Source organism: Brachyhypopomus gauderio, unplaced genomic scaffold (genome assembly GCF_052324685.1).
Source record: "Brachyhypopomus gauderio isolate BG-103 unplaced genomic scaffold, BGAUD_0.2 sc85, whole genome shotgun sequence".
Taxonomy (NCBI): Eukaryota; Metazoa; Chordata; class Actinopteri; order Gymnotiformes; family Hypopomidae; genus Brachyhypopomus; species Brachyhypopomus gauderio.
Window position 1 is genome coordinate 506,085 of NW_027506906.1, and position 20,826 is coordinate 526,910.

General features: G+C 38.4%; 1 protein-coding gene across 4 annotated transcripts in view; it reads left to right on the forward strand.

Annotated features, from left to right (window-relative positions):
• lrrc4ca (leucine rich repeat containing 4C, genome duplicate a) overlaps positions 1 to 20,826 on the forward strand; it is a 196,083-nt gene that overhangs the window by 112,038 nt on the left and 63,219 nt on the right. The window contains exon 1 of one of the 4 annotated variants that reach the window (XM_076991761.1): positions 18,710 to 19,146. The exons of the other annotated variants lie outside the window; for them this stretch is intronic. The gene's annotated coding sequence lies outside the window, so the exon portion shown is untranslated. Of the gene's footprint in view, positions 1 to 18,709; positions 19,147 to 20,826 lie in introns of those variants that run through there. 4 annotated transcript variants of the gene reach the window in all.

Genomic DNA, 20,826 nt, shown 5'->3' on the forward strand with positions numbered 1-20,826 from the left:
ATTGATTTGAGCTGATGAAGAAATCATTTTAATGACATGGTGAGATGTGTTAACAGAAGGGAAAAGGGATTAAGTGAATGTTCATTTACACACTCTTAAATAACCTGTATTGAGTTATAGCCTAATTCCTAATGAGTGAGAGAAGTCTTCAAATAGTTAGCATCAAGCTAACAGTTGAATAATCTGTGTCACAATTCTTGAAGTGAAAGAGGAGATGATGGTTTCTGGGGAAAATCCAGTTAATTGTGGGAGGGGTAGGTTGTGAAACAAAAGCATGCCCTCTTATGGGTGCTCTATCATAGTACTCTGTATCTCACTAATTAGCGAAGATCTCCTAGATGCTATTGATTTGTGCAGCTGGACGAAAGCACGCACATACATCGTCTTCTCGCTGTGTAGACTCGGACATGCATCAGGACCTGCTGGAAGCTTGGTGCTACTTGCAAATGTTCATCCAAAATTAGCAAAAACAGTTATTATATTGTTGTTATTGTGGTTGTGTAGTTTAAGCATGAAGAACTACGGGCTAAGTTAGAAGATGTCCAGGACTGATTTTGTTCTGGGTGGTTGACAGTCAAATGACAGACTCTACTTGATGTGTCTGGACATGCATGGTCTATTCATTGTATGTAGTTACACATATCCCCACATGGTCTATTGTATGTAGTTACACATATCCCCACATGGTCTATTGCAGTGGTTCCCAAACTTTTTCTGCCATGCCCCCCTTTAGTAGATGAGAATATTTTTGCGCCCCCCCCTACACCCCCCCCCCCCCCCCCCCCCCACATACTGACTAGGGATGTGTTGAAAACTTACAAAAACAATAGGTTCACAACTTTGGTTAAACATGAAAAAAATAAACTGTAAGAAACCTTTTAAATGGTTCAAGAATTCTAAATATAATTTAAAATAAATAAGGAGATGAAATAAGAGAAACAGCAATACATATGCGGCTAGTTTGCAAGCGCAGACATCACGCAGAGCACAAAGCATGTAACGGCCAGAAATATGTGTAGGCTACTGTGTCTTTAAGGGAGCGAGTGGAGCGCGCGTATGGAATATTGTTTTTTTTAGCTTTCTGCCGTAGACCGAGTCAGACCACTGCTCTTTATTTTATTTCTGTAAGTAACGCATTAAATGAGCTTTGGACAACTCACCAGTTCATGTATGAACAGTGAAGTATTGCTGTAGCCCAGGTTTATTTTGGTCAACCAGCAAATAAGTGGAATACCACCAGCGCGAGTATTAAGGTTGAACTAACTCCGAAAGGCAAGCAATACAAGCATAGAATTTGCCTGAATAGATCTGTTTTTATGGATCGGTCACATTGTCCCCGATACCCGATCTAGAATTTTTTCAGATATTAATATCGGAATCGGTGCATCCCTAATATTGACACATGTGCACGTTTTACTTTCAAGCTCCGCGCCCCCCCCTGCAATAGCTCCGCGCCCCACCTAGGGGGCGCGCCCCCCACTTTGGGAACCACTGGTCTATTGTATGTAGTTACACATATCCCCACATGGTCTATTGTATGTAGTTACACATATCCCCACTGACAGGGTTTTACACTCTGATGACTCATTACACAATATATTCGCAGACTTTTCAGATTTCCATAAATAACCTCTAATCCTCTAACTACCTCGAACCATCTTTTTAGATAACACTTTATTGATCATGAGGAAATTGCTGATCATCTTTTAATTAGTCTGAATTGCTCACCATCAGATTTTAATTAAACTGACTCTGTTCTCTTCAGGGTTAGTTCACATTTTGGCTTAGTAACATAATTTTACTTCCATATTCAACATGCCCTACAGCACATTCTGACCAAATATCACCTTTTCTCTATAACTACCCTATAAGTCAAGTTGATGGTACAATATTAAAAGTACAATAACAGGCAATAGCAGGTTTATAAATGAAATTAAATAAAAATTAAAAACAAATTTCTTTAGCCAGGAATAGGAATCTCTCATTATAATGTATGTTTTGTCGTATGTGTGGGTAGCATCATTAAATGCACTATATCTGTACCCATCACACTGTTCCTACCGGGCTTTCTTTGAAATGATGTTTCACTGTGGCCTTTATCTTCCGCTACATAATTTACAAAAAGCCTAACAGTGAGAAAGTTAAGTGGCTTTATTAATGTAACACTTCATGGATGCAAAGTAATGATGAGAGATAACAAGTATTTTTGTGATTCTGGCATTTAGGACTTATGAAAACTAACAACTATCCTTTCTTATGAATTTATATAATCATTGAAAACACAAGCCCAGACTAACAAAGAATAACAGCAATAAAGACAAAGCAGTTACGCTGAATGTTTACAGAGATAATTAGCTTAGCAGACAGACAAAAACAAGTGGACAAAAGGTAAAAACTGAACGTTTATTTCCCCCATTTTCACATCTGGCTACTAAAACAAACTAAAGCAGATGATTTTGGGTTTTAGGAATGGTGTAGGAAAATGTGCTAAAGCTTCAGATGGGTGATTGAAGCTCTCTGGTATCAACCATGTCAGTAAAGCATGGGAGAGTTGTGCATAGATGGTGTTCTGGTCTTAAGCTTCAATGATCCATTCATAGATAAGAAGACAGTGAGTGTAAGAGGATGCCATATAGTTCTGCATTAGTACTTTTGTATAACCTACTTCCTACATCATCCACACATGGCTAATTCCTGCATCTATCCCTGAACTTTTATACAGAGTTCCTGTATGCTGTCTAGATTGTCATTTACAGATTATATCATATTGATTTTCAATGTTTTGATTATTAATACATAGTACGTAGTGAGGCTTTATTAGCCAAGCACTAGCCATTCAGCTACCTGCATGTGGGTTGGAGTAATTTCAAAAGGAGGCTTAGCAATAAATCAGATATTACTCTGGAGACTCTTCTAGTTACACTGTGGTGATACATTTTGAGGTCTAAGATGGATTTCCCCAAGGAAACAGCTTGTTGAATGGTTTGGGGGGGGGGGGGGGGGGGGGGTACAAAATCCAACATAATTACAAAACTGAAGAAAAAGTTTCTACCACTAGTTCATCATGAATGTAATTTACACCTGTGTGAATATACTGCCCTAGAAACAGGAGAGTGCAATCGTTTTAGAGAATGTGAAATATAATGACTGAAGCAGAGTGTTGGTAGAGAAGAGGAATTCAACCAAAGCAGTACAATAAAAGGTAAATATTTTACCACTGATGTTTAAACTCCAGTTTGGCAGTATTGTAACTCAGAAAGCTTTAGTGTAATCTAAAAATAATCAAGCATTTACCTAATTTCATGCAAATATGCATTTTTTAATTTTAGTCATAAAACCAAAAAGATGTTAAAGACATTTAAAAAATGTTTTTTGGGGATCTCATCATTCTCTTCTTGTTCTTAATGCTCACAGTAGCCTGCTGTCCTTGTGCTGAAACCAGCTATGGCTACTGGTGCTGTCTTGTTCTTGGTTCATTGTACATCTTTGCTCTTTACCTGTGTGTTGAATGGATATTGAGGCGACCTGATCCAGTCCTCCTAAAAGCTCTTTCAAATGTGTTCCCTCTGTGTATTTGTACTTCACCGCCCAGATCCCAAGATTACGCAGTTTTGATCGTGTCTTGGAAACAAACCCAGATATATGTTTTTTATGACAGACGTAGTCAAAGTTTCTGCACAGGTAGAGACACCGAACAAACACGTGCCTTTTAGAAACAATGTGCCACACACCTTCTTCCTATAGTACAATCATGCTCCTGTGTCCTCCACATTGGCCTAATCACAATCACCCCCACTAACCACCAGCATCAGCTGCACACACCTGATTCAAATACAGCAATAGGCTCAGAGGATATAAAGACACTGTTTTTTTTTTCATTACAAAGTAGTACCAAGTCCTTAGTCTGTGCCATGTTTATCTTCCTGTCTGTTGCATCAGCTACGAGCTTCATTTGCTTCAGACATCCTACACTCATTATCTTGGCTCCAATTAAAAGAATATCATAACTTGTCAAAATCCTCTAAGAAGGTTCTGACAGTAGACGAGGCTCCAACAGTCCACGTGTTGCATTTCTACTGTTCTAGACATTATAATGAAATTGTGTATTTCACAGGAAACATCAGCTTGAAATCTTCCATTTTATTTTTCTATTTTTCCAGAATAATGAAACATGGTGGGCATCACGGTGGCTTGGTGGTTAGCACATTAGCCTCTCAGCACTGGGGTCTTGGGTTTAAGTCCCTATCTGAGTGGAGTTTCCATGTTCTCCCCGTGGGTTTCTTCCTTCACTTCTATCCTCAGTGGTCTCAATGTCTGGTATCATAAATGTGTTTATACTATACAGGTGCTGGCCGTGCCGCTGTTCTTCTAAAGTCATTAAAATTGTTAAAAAATGGCCACAATACTTCAGCCATTTTTCATCTATATAAAAAAATTCATGGGACATGTCGGTGCCGACAAGGACCTCAGACTATGTGGCTGACCAAACTCAAGTCTGCGTTTTGCGCATCAAATGTAGATATTATTTTTGTTCATGCTTAATTTCATGCTTTATTTATTTCTCCCATAACATCAGCTTTTGCTGGAGGAGGAAGGATAGACATCACAAATTACTTGCTGTGGCATCCAGTCAAAACCTCATTTTTTCATCTTAAAATGACAAATGTACCAGTACATTGCAGGGAACAGAAGCTCCCAGAGTTACAGGAATGTTGCTTTACATAGCAAGAGAGACCAAGAGAGAAGTGTGCTGAAATGGAGTCGGGACAGACACAGAAGGTCCTGCAAACCACACCTCCAAAGTTCATCCACTTGACTTTTTTACTGACAAATTGAAAAAGTAAATATAGTTTGGCATGACCATAAGATTGAGAATAGATCTAGTTGTAATTAAAAACAGCGAGAGGCATAAGGCTGTAGGTGCATGTTAATTACATCCCGGCTTATCCAATAACTGCAGGCATAATCAGCAGTAGGAACACACCCCAAAACAACAAGAGTGAAACTGTAATTGTAATAAAATGGCACACACAATGACAACATAGGTGCCATGGAAAATGAGAGACAAAAACATGAGCTGACCAAGCACTTTCCATTTTAACATTTTTAAGTAAAAGCTGAATAATTTTGTGTAAAATGCGTATGGTATTTACAAAGGTGAGCTTAGCTAGTGTTTTCTTTTTAATGAGTAAATGAAAAACATGTATTTGCACTATATTTTGGTAACTAGATGGATTTTGGGTGCATGCGGACACAGTGATATAAAGACTGATGTTTGGTGTCCTGCTGACTTTATATTGAGTGGGTAAATCTCATTCTATTGGCTGAAGCGGTGGATCCCTGCTGGCTAAGAGGATAGCGCTCTGCATGTTACAGTGGGGCTCTGAGGGAGGCTGTGTGGATTAGAGAAATGTAGGGGCTGGGGCTTAAATGCCAGGTGAGACTCTTTTAGACTAGATTTACAAGTGAAGCTCTGTAAATAAGGCTTATGGAGTTCTTTGTATTTTCATGGAGTTTAGCTAGGTTAGGTTCTTACTGAAGTTAGTGCAAACTTGAGAGAGAGATAGAGAGAGAGGGAGAGAAAGGGATAGAGAGAGGGGGAAGGGGGAGGGAGCGCCTTGCTTAGGGAAGTGAAGTTTATTTCTGTGATATTACACACACATTGCAGTCTTTCAGTCTGTTCTATTTCTCTTTTAGAAATGCAGTAGTGAGACTTAAGCTGCAATCTTGATTTTTTATTTATTTTTGTTGTTTGTTTATTTTTATGTTAATTATATATAAATTACAATATTATGTCACATGGTATAGCTCTTTTATTCCATATTCCACTCCAGTTGGTGGTGCGTTTTTCCCCTGCACTGAAACACATAAGACAGCCCACAAATATCAGCTGAGATGAGGTTTATTATCAGGATGCCTGCAGGGTGGTGGTTGGTCTCTACGTCTGAGCTGTGTCCCTGGGAGCAAAGTGAAAAAAACACTGAAACTGGTTGTTATAAGGCAGCAACAGAAAAGGTCAACACCAGACCAGTCATGGTATAACCACCACTTGACCAGTTATCAGCAAAGTATGTAACTGTTCACATTAAATCCACCCGCCTCCTGGTGCGTATTATCAGAGCAGCGTGATGATGAAGACCACACTGAGCTTCAGTCCCTCAGCAGATTCACAGAAGCCAAATCAAGCCTAATAAGACAGACTTGTGCGTGGCAAAGCTTACATGTGGCTAATGTGCTTTTATTGGTGAAACAAACGTTTGGCTTATTAATGGCTCCTGATCATTTCTTAATCAAGATCATTATGATGTCTGATTCTCCTTCTGCTGTCTTTATGACTCTAAAGGCTCCAGGATTGAGCTCTTATTGTACTTATGGTTTTAACGGACTGAGAGGCCTCTGGGGTAGAAATGGCTTTAAAACATACTGGCCAACAAATGCATTAAATGGTTTGATGGTTTAAAGGAAGTTTTAAGTGCACTTTGTTTTTTCACTGCTCTCTTCACTTCTGTGCATCTGTGTTCTGCTTATCTGACTTGGTCTTCCTCTCCATAAAACGAAAAACTATAATGGTCTGCCATCAAATTTTATTTATGCATTCCATGGCATAGATAAATTGTGTTTGCTTGTTCTTTGGGGGACAGCATATCGTGTTCTCAAACTCTTCTAATAATATGTTATTGTGGCTTATTTGTTGGACAGGAATCATGAACAGTGTTCCCTGTTGTACCTCAGTACACAGTCTCTGTTCCAAACATGTTGCTTCCATGTTCCTGATTCATTTGAAGAGTATGGCGTCCAGATTTGCTGCAGTGACAGGTACTCATGCTAGTGAGGGCTTTTAAAAGATGTCGTTGTATATTATAATGCTTTGGAAGTATAATACATGTCTGACTGAATGTGTGTTCCAGAGAGAATGTGCTAAACATTGACTCCTCCCTGGGCAGTTGTTCCAGAGGAGGGTTTAGGTGTAAAACACAGTTTACGTTGCTGTTTATGACCCTGACTAGGGGATTGAATCGATAAAAATCCTGCCCACATTTTAATTGCAAGAGACAGGTAAAGGTCCTTGATCTTAAAGTGAAAGGAAAGGTTAAAAAAATCCTTGCTTTTAAACACGAGTGTTATCAGACTATTGCAAAATGAGTACAACATGAAATCCAAAAAAATGAGCACACCATGAAACTCAATTTTAATTATTTAAAGTGACCATATGAGGCTTATAAATAAACAATTAGAGAAAAGTTACCTATTCACCCATATATTACAAATACCACATGTGCTTGTTTTTTGCTAAATACATTAATTACCATATTTCTAACATTGAATCATCACCCACATGCAAATTAGCCATTGCTAATGCGCAATAATTATATTTCAGAATCATAACAAAAGCATAATATAACACAATATCTGCCTGCTTTAAACAAACCACACTATTGTGTCAGTCTTTGCCTTCTTAACACCTTCACTGCAAATAAACAAAAATAAACCTTCAGGTGTCTCAATCTGTGGCCAATGAAACACACAAACAAACAAAAACATATCCAACACTTTCTTGGTTTCCAAGTAGGATGCAATTCGATCCATTGGTGGGCCAGTGCCCATTACCCTACACATAACAGGATAATCAAATGTAGCTTCTATGTTGGTGCTTTTTATCATGAAAGATTCTCAAACTCTATGACAAATTCTATGACATACACAAACAAAAACGCTGGTGTTTCTGTTTGTGTTGCACAACAACATTACATATTCATCCTCAGGACATAATATGTGTTTCCCGCAACATCACATTGATTACATGCTTTAAATATATCGTTTATTCCATGCAGTTTTGTAGTAGCTTCAGTGTTTAGATGGTTTTGGTAAACCCAGCAGATGCTGTGTGGTTTAGGGGTGTCAGTGTGTATACTTCAAAGCAATGTGAGAGGAGTAGGTCCTGTTCTGAGATGTATAATAGTGAGTATCACACGGTCTAGAGCCTTAACATAAAGTCAGCCTTCAGGATCCTTCACAAGTCCTTCACAATAGCTCCTCACAGGCGGAAAGGCAAGACAAGAACTGTCCATCCTAAGGGATTTACTTTCTAACTTTGTCTTTTGTTTTGCAGCTAGTGTCATTACACACTGAATTTGATCCTGCTCCTTAGCATGGATGCTGTACTCTTGTAATATTTCCTAACTCCAGTCTGTACACCAACTGCTGAAGTGACCAGTATAACTTAATTCTGAGTAGTAATCATTTTTTAACACTAAATAGCCATGTAAACTATCAGTATAATTACAATATCTACATAACGCGTTATCAAATAATTTAACATACTTATTTCCCCCATTACTATATAATTGCTATGGACATTGCTATTGCACTATAATGGGGCTAATAGTCAGTTCATATTCTGTAGCCATTTGCAATCCTTATGCTATTGCAGGAAAATATAATCACGGTAGTAAGCATATATCCCCCTGAGAATGTTGTAATCATTAGTGGTTGTAATATAATGTGGTCATTCACAAAACAAAAAAAACAAAATACATATTTTATATATATATATATATATATATATATATATATATATATATATATATATATATATATATATATATATATATATATATATATATAATTATTAGATGGATGTATTTTGTAAATTGATCAGCATATGTATCCATTACTGAGACCATTACATTGCATCAGCAGCTCATGTTTAGTGTTCCAGGTTTATATGAATCTGAATAAAGAACAAGTTAGGTATGAATTAAGCTATATGTCTTAATTCCATAAAACACAAAATAAAGATTGTTTATACTTGCAAAAATATCTTCATTTGTGCATTGAAATATCATCTGCATCTCAGCAAATTATATATATTTGAATTGTATATTCAGCATTTAACTTAGTAAGTAAATAAATGCTCATGTTTACTGATGCACAAAGCTAAATGTTTATTCTAAATATTTATCCCATCCTTCCTATTCTACTGTTCTACTAATCGAGCTTCTTTACTGAGGCCTTCATTGATGGGGCTGTACTGCTCATCACTTAAGACCTGATGGACTCTGTCCAGTGTCCTAGTAATAATTTCAAAGTTTTAAAAAAAATTCTACATTGCATTTCTCCTTGTAGTCATTTGTCCAAAATGTATTATTCAGTGCATTGCAGTAGTAGGGCCAGTAGGACTTGAAGTCTCTCTTCAGAGCCATGCAAGAGGGGTTGAACAGAGGAATAGGGGGGGGCTGGGGGGGGGGGTGGTTAGTGAGGCGGGGGGTTAGTGTGGGACGCGTCTGCCACGTCCAGATGGTAAAAATCTGCTCTTGCTCTGGGTCTCTCTGTCCCGATCAGACACATGGGTAGGTATTCTAGGTAGGTACTACCCAGGTAGGTATTCTAGGTAGGTACTACCCAGGTAGGTATTCTAGGTACTACCCAGGTAGGTATTCTAGGTAAGTACTACCCAGGTAGATATTCTAGGTAGGTACTACCCAGGTAGGTATTCTAGGTACTACCCAGGTAGGTATTCTAGGTAAGTACTACCCAGGTAGATATTCTAGGTAGGTACTACCCAGGTAGGTATTCTAGGTACTACCCAGGTAGGTATTCTAGGTAAGTACTACCCAGGTAGATATTCTAGGTAGGTACTACCCAGGTAGGTATTCTAGGTACTACCCAGGTAGGTATTCTAGGTACTACCCAGGTAGGTATTCTAGGTAGGTACTACCCAGGTAGGTATTCTAGGTACTACCCAGGTAGGTATTCTAGGTAAGTACTACCCAGGTAGATATTCTAGGTAGGTACTACCCAGGTAGGTATTCTAGGTACTACCCAGGTAGGTATTCTAGGTACTACCCAGGTAGATATTCTAGGTAGGTACTACCCAGGTAGGTATTATGTTGTTTGCCTGTCCTCTGTTGAGGACATTTTCTGATTTTGGTTTTCCCTGGTCATTTTCTCAGTGTTAAAGCAGGATTAATCATTTAACAAATCATACCAAGTCATACTGCTTTTAGGTGTGGATCACTAGTTCTCTGGAACATTTTTGCAACATATCTGTAGAATTTATCAAAATATATCTGTATTATAGCACTTAAGGCTACGTATTTAACAAGCATTTTAAAGATATAACATGACATGCCCAGCTAACATGTCTAGGCATCAGGCATGTACCCAGATATACATAACCTAAAAAACAACATACAAAAACAACTGATAACTGACAAACTGGAGTATTGTTTGAGTACAATACTACAAATTGAGTCATGGCACATCAGACCTTTGAGAACTGCTGAAACAGGACCATCCTGCCTATTACATCACCTGCCCATCAGTACTGTTAACTGTGTGTGTTTAGCACCAACCACACTCTGCCTGTATTGTTTGGATTACACATTAGGGAACCCTCAACATGTCTTGCTAACAATATATTCCTGGGCATTGAAGTGTCAGATGAGGAACTCGCCTTAATATCCTCCTAACAAAGCTATATGAAGCAGTGTATGCTGTGAATATGCAGCCTGGATCAAACAGCCCACCAGCTACCAGCCCCCCAGGCCTCTCACGCCTCTCCGGCCTCTTCCTGCAGACGTCTGGACCAGTGCCTGTGTGCGCTGGATTGTAGCGTCGCTTGACGTCGATCCTTTTTCTCTTGTTCAGATACCACCAGCATCCGTTGCCACTTCTCAGTTCTTTTGAAGGTAAACGATGACAGCCCACTTCCGTGATGGCTCAGCTCAATAATGACCTCTTGTCACAGTTACCTTGCATCCCACCAGTGGTGATGCCCCACAATGCCCTGCTCCCACACCCACGCAGGACACAGCCTGCCACGCCAGATTCTGCATTCGCTGCTTAGTTCTTCTTTGTCTGCTTACCTCAATTTATTTCTGTCCCTCAAACAATTTTCTTTCTTTTTTTTCTTTTCTGTGTGAACATAACAAACTTGTGCTCTCTTCCACATTTTCACTTTCTGCCCTACCTAATTTATTCTCTGCTTTTCCCTCTGCAGTGGCTACACTGTCTAATCTAGCCACAGGCAACCCGGTGACACTTGTTTTTGTCTCTCACTTTGCCTACTCCGATTCCTTCTTTACAACCCTCTCTTCTTTAACACGTCTCTAGTCCACTCTCATGTCCTCCCTGCCAAATACTCTTAAGTGCAAAGTTTTTGCCTTTGGCTTGTCCCCACTCCCCTGTTGCCACCAATACCATGTGTGCTTTTACACTATTCCCTCTTTATCCTGATTTCAGATATCCATTTGGCTTCTGACCTCACCATTCAACTGACCCATCGTCTGATTGACCTTTCTCAATGCATATTTGTTCCATTTGTTCTTCACCTCTGATTCCCATTTCATTAACCCTTCTCCTCCTGCCCATGGCATCTCCAGTCTCTCCTTAACCTCCATTACCTGCTGTTTATTAGGTCCCTTACAACATTTTTCATTTCCTGATAGTCCTGCTAGACACAGTCACTCCTCATTAGATAAAGCTCAGCTCCATCACCACTGGCTTTAGATTTTTTGGTTGTTGATGTTGACACTGTCCTGATGAAATTCAGCGTTTCTCTGAGGAACATCATACATGTTCTTCACCTTACACATCAGGAGACACTTCCACATCTTCAGCTGCTCCTTCTTACAAACGTAAGCTGACATTATTTGTGTCATGATTTGCAGCTCTGCATGATACTCATGATGTATTTATTGCATTTGGTCCTAACTGTAGGGTTCAGTAGGTCCTGCCTGGCTACTTAGTCCCTTAGTAATTATAATAATAATTATTATTATAGCACAAACACAGGTACGTATCAATATCAATTTAGCAGCTGTGCAAATTAGGATATTGATTAGAATTGGTGGAAAAACTAGCAGCAGTGTGCAGTGCATAAGGTGTCCATCCACACCCCCGACCACACCCCCGGCCACACCCCCTCTCCATTAAAGCACAGTCTGTGTGGATTCACAAACTGTGTGGATTGCACAGTGCAGCTAAAGTAACATATATGTTGCAGGCAAGATATGAGATTTTATAGTTCATCTTACACAAACTTTGACCATAACTATTTCTTTTATGAATGATAGACGGAACTGGCCGACCTCACCGAGTTATTTTGAGATTTTCATTGTATAGTCTTGAAAAAAGCTTTGTAATTAGGCATTCAACATGCCTGTCTTACTTGTAGTTGCAAGTCAAAGTTAGCTGGCTAACATAACTTGTACAAAGACAGTGACATTTGATGAAAAATGTAATATTGCTGTTTTCAGAAGGAGGCCCTGAGGTGGCCCAGATTTGCTGTCCTTGGTCAGATTTCCTGAAGGTTTGCTATAAGACTATAAGGGCAAATAGCCACATATTCTGTATTAAGTCTCTACATGCATTCTAATCCAGTTTTGAGTAGTTCCACTTTCAGATAGAAATGAGTCCAAGAATACATAAAGGAGCCTATATGAATAGGTTGTTTTTTTTTATTACTTTACTTTATGAAATATTATTTTTCCATCTACTTTTTTTGTTACCCTTTACTGTGTGAGGAGTTAGAAGGGCCTGGCGGACAAACAAACACAAAAAAGCATTCAGCTTCAGCTATTCAGCTATTGTTGAACATCCCAAGCGTTTCTCATTCAAATGCAACTGCACAACCTCAGAAGAGATCAGCAGCAGTGTGTGTCAAGATCATCTAGTTTGGAGAAACTAGCATTGAAGCACAAAGCAGAAACCTTTTACAACTCTTAGCCACGATTTTGAAGTTCCTTCCCTTTTTCTGCAATTATTCTTTAAGCCACAGAAGCACAGTTACAGAAGAGGTTGTAAGATGGACTTTTCTCATGACCGCAGTTGAGGTAAAAGACTGGAACTGACAGCGCCCCATTAAAGCACATATCCTATACTGACACTAATACATTTTGTCACCAGTTTATTTAATATATTTACAGTAAATGTGAGCTTAAATTTTCATTCATAAATATTTATATTACTTGGATTTTTGGAACTTGAAATACATGAAGTTCTGTAATTTATGTAGACTATATGTAAGATTAGACAACAGTGGCACACACTAAAACCTTAGCCACTGTTGCCCTTCAACTAAAAGGAAACTACGTTAGCTCACTTATCCAAGTGCCCACTTTGTGAAATTAGTTCACTCAGTGGTTATTCGATTCACCATAGAAGAGAATGAGTCCATAACAAATCCACACACTCTCAAAATATTGCACAATGATTGCAATAAATATACACTGCTCAAAAAAATAAAGGGAACACTTAAACAACACAATGTAACTCCAAGTCATCCACACATCGTGTTCAGATAGGAAGCAACACTGATTGTGAATCAATTTCAACTGCTCTTGTGCAAATGGAACAGACAACAGGTAGAAATGAGAGATTTTCAACTGATTTCGAAGATTTTTATTAATTAAGATCTAGGATGTGTTATTGTAGTGTTACCTTTATTTTTTAGCAGTATATATATATATATATATATATATATATATATATATATATATATATATACTGCTAAAAAATAAAGGTAACACTAAAATAACACATCACATATATATATATATATATATCGTTAGCGATGGTGCTAACGACAGCTAGCGTCGCCACAGCGGGCGGAAATTATCATACAGTTAAGCCCGCCCACTAAGAGAGAAGATATGATTGGTCAATTTTGCTGTCATTTGAAACTGGTATTGCGCTGAATTATAACTGCCAGGCCCTCTGTAAATGAACAGCGGGCATCACAGTCCTGATAGGGGGAGACACAGGCTCACAGGCTTCCACTCAACCCCTCACCTTCCAACACAGATTGAATAGACACGGGTGAATATTTTATTTGCTTATATTTTTGTAATTGTTTAGATGTCGAATGTCAAACTGTAAGTAGATAAAATAAAATTGGATAATTATATATATAATGCTTTAAGAATATTTTAGGCCCTCTGAGAGGGCGTAGAGGGCCCTGACGGTTCCCCACTGATATATATATATATATATATATATATATATTAGGGGTGGGACGCGATTAAAAAAATTAATCGAATTAATCGGAAGCTTTGTAATTAATTAATCGAAATTAATCGCATTTTAATCGCATTTCAGTATTTAACATGAGAAATATTAATTTAAGTTTGAATGATGAATGAATCAATGAACATAATCATAAACTTCAACATCTTGTTTATTTTTCCACCAGTCTACTACACAGACCAATATATGTGTAGTGTGCAGAAAACAGTTCAGAACATTGGAAATTCTGATCAAAAATGTTGTTTAATTTTGGGAGTTTTGCTCAGGATATTGGAAGAATTGAAGTAAATCAGAAGATGTTTTTTAATAGCATTTTAGCAATTTCTTTAATTTCCCAGGCTTCTGCCACAGGCATCTCCATAGTGCCTAGAAGTGGTCTTCTGCATGCTCAAAGCAAATGACTGGATCTTCATCATCTATAGATTCATCATCTATATGAGCTGTCACACCAAGATAATTCTTGTTGCTAACAGAGGTCCAGTGATCCCCAGTCAGAGCCACATTTGTGGCGCTCTTCACAATAACCTGTTTTACTTCCTATTCCTCATCATACAGCTGCTGGATTTTCTTCGACATTGTCTTTCTGGGGTGAGTTTCCCAAAACGTTCTTAGCGCCAAGTACTTTGTTACCTCATTCTTACGTACGAGGTTAAGAAGTACTTGGCGCTAAGAACGTTTTGGGAAACTCACCCCTGGACGGTAGTTCGTAACTTGCATCAGTTGACGCAATGTGCAGCGCTTCTTGTAAGTCTTTATCTTCGACCACTGAGAGCGGACAACACAAATAATGTGACGCATCATGTATAAACGCGTGCGGAGTCGCGCGCTACGGCCACTCGCGAAAGTTTAATCCAGTCTTAATGGTCCAATGAAGGTCATTTAAAAACCAGGACGTTTCCTCACAGGATGTGAATTACGGACGTTTGGTCACCCTATCGTACTAGGAATACATTTAGCAGCTAAGTTATCATTACTGACCTGCGCGTTAAGCTGGGCGTACACTGTGCGATTTTTGGCCCATTTTCAGCCGATTTTTCACTCGTTTCGGCTCAATCGCGTGTCGTGCATCGTATAGTTTACACAGGTAAACGAGGAGCGATTCACAACTCCCGATCAGAAATCGCAGCGTCGCAAGAATATCAAACATGTTTGAAATTCAAATCGCTCCTCGTGAGAGTATCGCACTGTTGAAGCAGCTCCACGAGCCGACTATCCCTGCGATTTAGTCGTACAGTTTGAGCTGGAGCTGAGTACACGATTTAAAATATCGCACAGTGTACGCCCAGCTTTAGCCGCAACATGTTTTGCGTTGAGGTGGTAACGAAGGGTGGAAGTGCTCCTGTGATAAGCGAACTCCTTCCTACATAAAGTGTAAATAACACTATTTTTGTTTGTAGCCTACTTCCATCTGGAAGTTTATATTTAAATTTCCCATCCACCAGCGTAGCCTCTTCAGTCATATCCATCATGATCTTATTGTGCGTCCATATAATCTGTATGTCTGGAACTCGTGCACTGAGAAACATTCCACGGTGCAAAAGTGTCTCGTCCGTTAAATGCGTTAATTTTTTTAGTGCGTTAATTTTCCTGTAATTAATTAATCGAAATTAACGCGTTAAAGTCCCACCACTAATATATATATATCAAAGTGTGTGTAGACCAGGAACAAACCTACCTAGCAAAACTGGTCAGTGTTCACTGACTAGGCTGTCATCATCTGTCTCCTTTTAGAGCGGGAGGACTGTTCATCGCCAGATTACTGAGTGCAAGGATTATGCTTCAATTATTAAACACGTCATTTATAATATTCAGTTTGTCTGGATATAGCCAACTGTGCCATGTTCACCCAACATTTACCATAAAACCCTAAAAAGACTTTAACCTGTGAGACTGGTTGTAGCATTAGTTAGTTTTTTCTTGGTTGTATTGTGTTTGAATGTGCTTTTGTCTTTGAGTGGGACTATATTATTTATACATTTAGCCTATAAAATATAGAATCAAACCCAGGTTAGAATGTTGTTGTTGTTATTGTTGTTGTTGTTTGTGATTGCCTATGGAGAAAGAACAGGCAGGATGGGTGCAGCAGAGTCCATTTGGTGTTTGGGAACAGAAAGAGTAAACACATCATCACACAGTTAACAGTGGAGGGCAAGGTGAGCAGACACCTCCTCACCTTTCAGAGAGCTTGGTGGAGCTGCTGAAGTCAGTGGGGAATGCTGCATTCACAGCCATTAGGAGGTTCACTTCCAGTCTCCCCTGCCAAAACTACAGAAAACAATATCAGAGAAAAGAAAAATAACATTTACCATCATAGGTAAAAAAAAAAAAAAAAAAAAAACCATAAAATAGGGACACAGTTTTGTCAGAGAAGTGGACCTGAGACAGTTCAGTGTGTGTAAGCACATCATCAGGCACTTACGGTAAGGGCCAAGTGTTTCATTTATATTTTGTTATTTAAACATTACTCTGTCATGATTACTATATCTTCATCCATCACAACCACCACCATCATCATCATCATCATCATTACCTTTCTCATTACTAGAAACCTATCAGGTCTACACATAAGGAGAGAATTTTGAACGTGTTATTTATATTAAAAATATATAACATTTAAACATTGTGCAGTGTGAATACTGTTTTTGATTGTACTAAACTTAATATCATTACATAGCAAAATACACAGATGTAGGGTCTGTCCCAAAACCTAATGATCTAGTGAACTAGTGATCTGTCTAAGTAGGCAGTTTTATGTAGGCAGCCATATAACTGACATCTATCCTCAAAATGCAGATTATTGAGACCCTTTAGTCGGAGAACAGTTTCATCACAGCTTGTTCTGGCCCAATGTTTGCGACCGGTGTTTACCTGTTTCTATCGTTGCCACTGCATTTCACCACGATGAATCCTCCTAATCCTGTTTTAGTTTATTAGATAAACTCGTAGTGCTCAGAAATGTGTTAGCTAGCTGGAAATCCACAACAGTATCTTGAGGCTTCAAACTCCACTAGCAAAAAGGCTAATCCCTCTGTGAATAAAACTGCTAAATGGTCACAAACTTAAGAGGGAAAGTAAATGTTATAAGGTTTTATTTTAAACAACATATTTTTATGTTTATTGAATATGCTAGAAACGGCAGAGAGAAATAGAATAACGTACATTTGAAAATTACTTGGCCAGGAGCAAAAGCTGTGCTTGATTTGACTGTAATCATGTGATTGCATTAGCGGTGGAAGATCCTTTCGATGCTGATTTAAAATTCGGCCAGATTACAGTAAGTAGTGCAACAGCCTACGTGTCAGGAGCGTGTACTAAACTTAATATCATCACATAAAAATATTCACAAATACAGAGTCCTATTACATCAAAAAAGAAAAAAATATTAGCAACCCTGACCATGCCTCACAGTTCCTCATAAGTGCGTAGTAGATAGTTAGTTAGTTAGTTAGTTAGTTAGTTAGTTAGTTAGTTAGTTAGTTAGTTAGTTAGTTAGTTAGTTAGTCAGTCAGTCAGTCAGTCTTCACACATATAGCCTTATACCCTTCCATAACAGCAACTAAAGATTGTTTGTCAACACACGATTCAACAACGTGTCATGTTGTGTTGACTTTTCATTTAACTGCTGGGATTACTACTGTGCAGGGCCATATTGCTAATTAAAATGTTACTTTTAATGTCACAGGCCCAGCAGGGGAGAACCGTGAGCATTAGTGTCCATGTTTACCTCACAGGATTCGCACATGATCACATTACGCTTCACGACAGGGTTGTTTTTGACACCAAAAATTACATTTGTGTGTTAAAGAAGAGATTGAACTGGACAGAAATTATAATTGTAAAAATATATTAGTTTTGATTATGATGATGATGATGATGATGATGATGAAGCTCGGATTGAATTCTAAATTTAAGATAAATGGCTGGAATCAAGGAAGGCTACATAATGGTTCTGAGTTGAATATTAAGAGGGTGTCTTTCAGTCACAGGACCAGAAGTACAGTGAACGATTAAACAGAATCAAGGGTGAGAGTTTGATAGGTTTCCTATCAGGCTTGGTTTTTAAGGGACAGCAAAATTAATTTCTACAATAAGTACTATACATATTATGAATTCATAAGTGATGCTGTTCTTACATATATACAATATCTACTAAATATTTACTTTATTAAATTAAAATATTTAATATTTTATAAAATGCACAGGCATGTCAGATTCAGGAACATTGCTCTTCAGAGGGGCCAACATAGAGGGGCTTCACTTTGGTATATCATACAGACATTCTGAAGACATTTGGATCCAGTGTGCAAAAATACATGAGCATTGTATAAGGTGTGGGCTGTAATGTTTGTTAACCAGTGTAAAATATGTACATTCTTAGATACTGCAAGTGTTTAGTGATGCTGAGATATATTTCCTTTAGTAGTTCCACCCAATATTTAATCTTCAATGTGTTTTTATGTAAGTCCCTATTTAAATGCAACATGGAAATAGGGGCTAATAGAGGTTTGTGCTGTATTGGCTTTATAATTATAAGTGTGAATAGCACATTTCTGTCCTTAATACACAGTCTTACAAAAATGGGTGAAAAAATTCACAGTATTACAGCCGTCATTCATTTGCCTTTCACACTGATGTGATCTGAATGCATAATTTGTACAAATGACAGCATATCTGGTCTCATTAGCAGCAAATAAGCAAAATGTTTGCCAAAATCATCTAGTATCCAAAGATACAAGAATCACAGTAGCTTTCAACTACTCTGCAGAATTGCACTTTTCTGTGGTCAACATACTGTGTATCTGCTGAATCCAGTACCAAAAGACATAGTATGGAGACTAAAGCCAGGGTCTGTCGGTCAGATAATGACATTGTTAACTTTCCTGTAGAGCCTTTGATGTTGACGCCACACTGTGGTTCATGTCCACTGCAGTTATTGCTTAGTGTGATGTTTGACCCTCCAAACAGTTCCCAAACAGACAAAAGGACAAGAGAACTGGAGGACAGAGAAGATTTATGGTCCCTCATGCAGAGTCTGCAGGACCCTTGGTCTCCTGCTCAAGGACACAGCAACACTTACCAACACAGATGGAAGGCCATGGGAGCATCGTTATTTAATGCGTAAGAGTTGTGTGTTCATATTTACTCAAGGAGTTTACTTTTTTTTGTGGTTTATTGTTTCTTGCTACACTTACCTTCAGCTTCTTTTTTTAAATGCTTGCCAGAACCTTCTAGTGTGCAATTCAAGCCAAAGTTGTTCACTTCTCCCAGGTCTCACATGGTTCTGTAAACAGCATGCAAATTGTAAAAGTGCTTTGAAAACAATATGCCACTAGTCAAACATTTTGGACATAAGGAAAAATAAATTTTAGTGATGCAATGTTTTTTGTTTACATCTGTTCTTAGTTCTCTGATTATTGTAGAAAAGACTGATGCACTAGGCTATCAGTCTGAAACCATTCCCTCTAGACATTTTGTTTATGTAAAAACTAAAATATTTTAGGAGTAAAACACTTTGTCAATCACTAAACCTCCCATTTACCAGAAGATAAATCAATATTTGCTATAAGGTTGACATTATGGCTATTGCGAGAACTCCCACCAATAATAAAATATAACATCCGCAGTAAAGTGAAATAGTCACAGGAGGATCATTGGATGGAGATAAAACCCTAAATACCGGCTACTTCTATCATGCCATAGACACATAATTCAGACTTAAACTGCAGAAGAGAATGTATGAGTAACTGCAACGTGAAACTCACTACCTATCTATCATAATCCTAATCTACATATCTATCATAATCCTAATCTATGTATCAGTCCTTTGACAGGACATATTCTTCACGACCAGGTAATGCACATTTTAAATGAATATTTCCAATCTCTCATATGCAGGTAACTACCAGTAATTATAAACAGCATTGGATTTAGATTTGAGGCCAGTAGCATCCAGCATTTTTCTTTGATGAGTGTTCTGCTATAAATAAACAGACTGCAGCTGTATGTCTTGATTAACAGGCTAAGCAAGGGGCTTTCTGTGTTTGGGAGAGTCGGTCATGCCTATAGCTTAATGTGAACATGTGTGCCTGTCATTATTATAGTTTATTTGGCTTTTCTTTGGCTTTCTTTTAGAGGATGCAGCTGTCAGTCAAACATACAGACCTGCCCTTTAATGTCAAACAATTAGAAAGTCTGGGTCAGACAGCAGGAGAAGACGTGCTGCTCTACGTCCATATTAAGCTGATGTAGCCTGTGTGTGATAGACAGATGACGGCTGCCCGGGCAGATAAATGATGAGCAGAGTGGACGGACGCTGACAAGCACATTCTGCATAAGGGGTCAGAATACAGCTCACAAACGCTCCAGCACACACACACACACACACACACACACACACACACACACGCACGCACGCACACACACACACACACCCACACACACAACCTGAACAGCTGTATGATCTGACTATGGTATATTTGTTTCTGATTTAAACAGCCTGTGGTAGAAGTGAGTAAACTTAAAAAAAAACAAACAAACAAACAAAAACCACCCTCGCCTGTGTAGAAACCTAACTGTCCCAGCAGGCATTTCAACGTTGAATTTGATGTGATGGTTGAATCAACGTTGGATTTTGTGTCGATTTTGAAAGGTGAATCAACGTTGATATGCCAACGTCGTTTCAACGTCATAAATTCAACCTTGAATAAACCATAAAATTCACGTTCATGATGCTCAAAATTGCATGGGAGAGAGGAAAAAAACAACTGTATTCCATAATGAAAAAAGAACAATTTTATT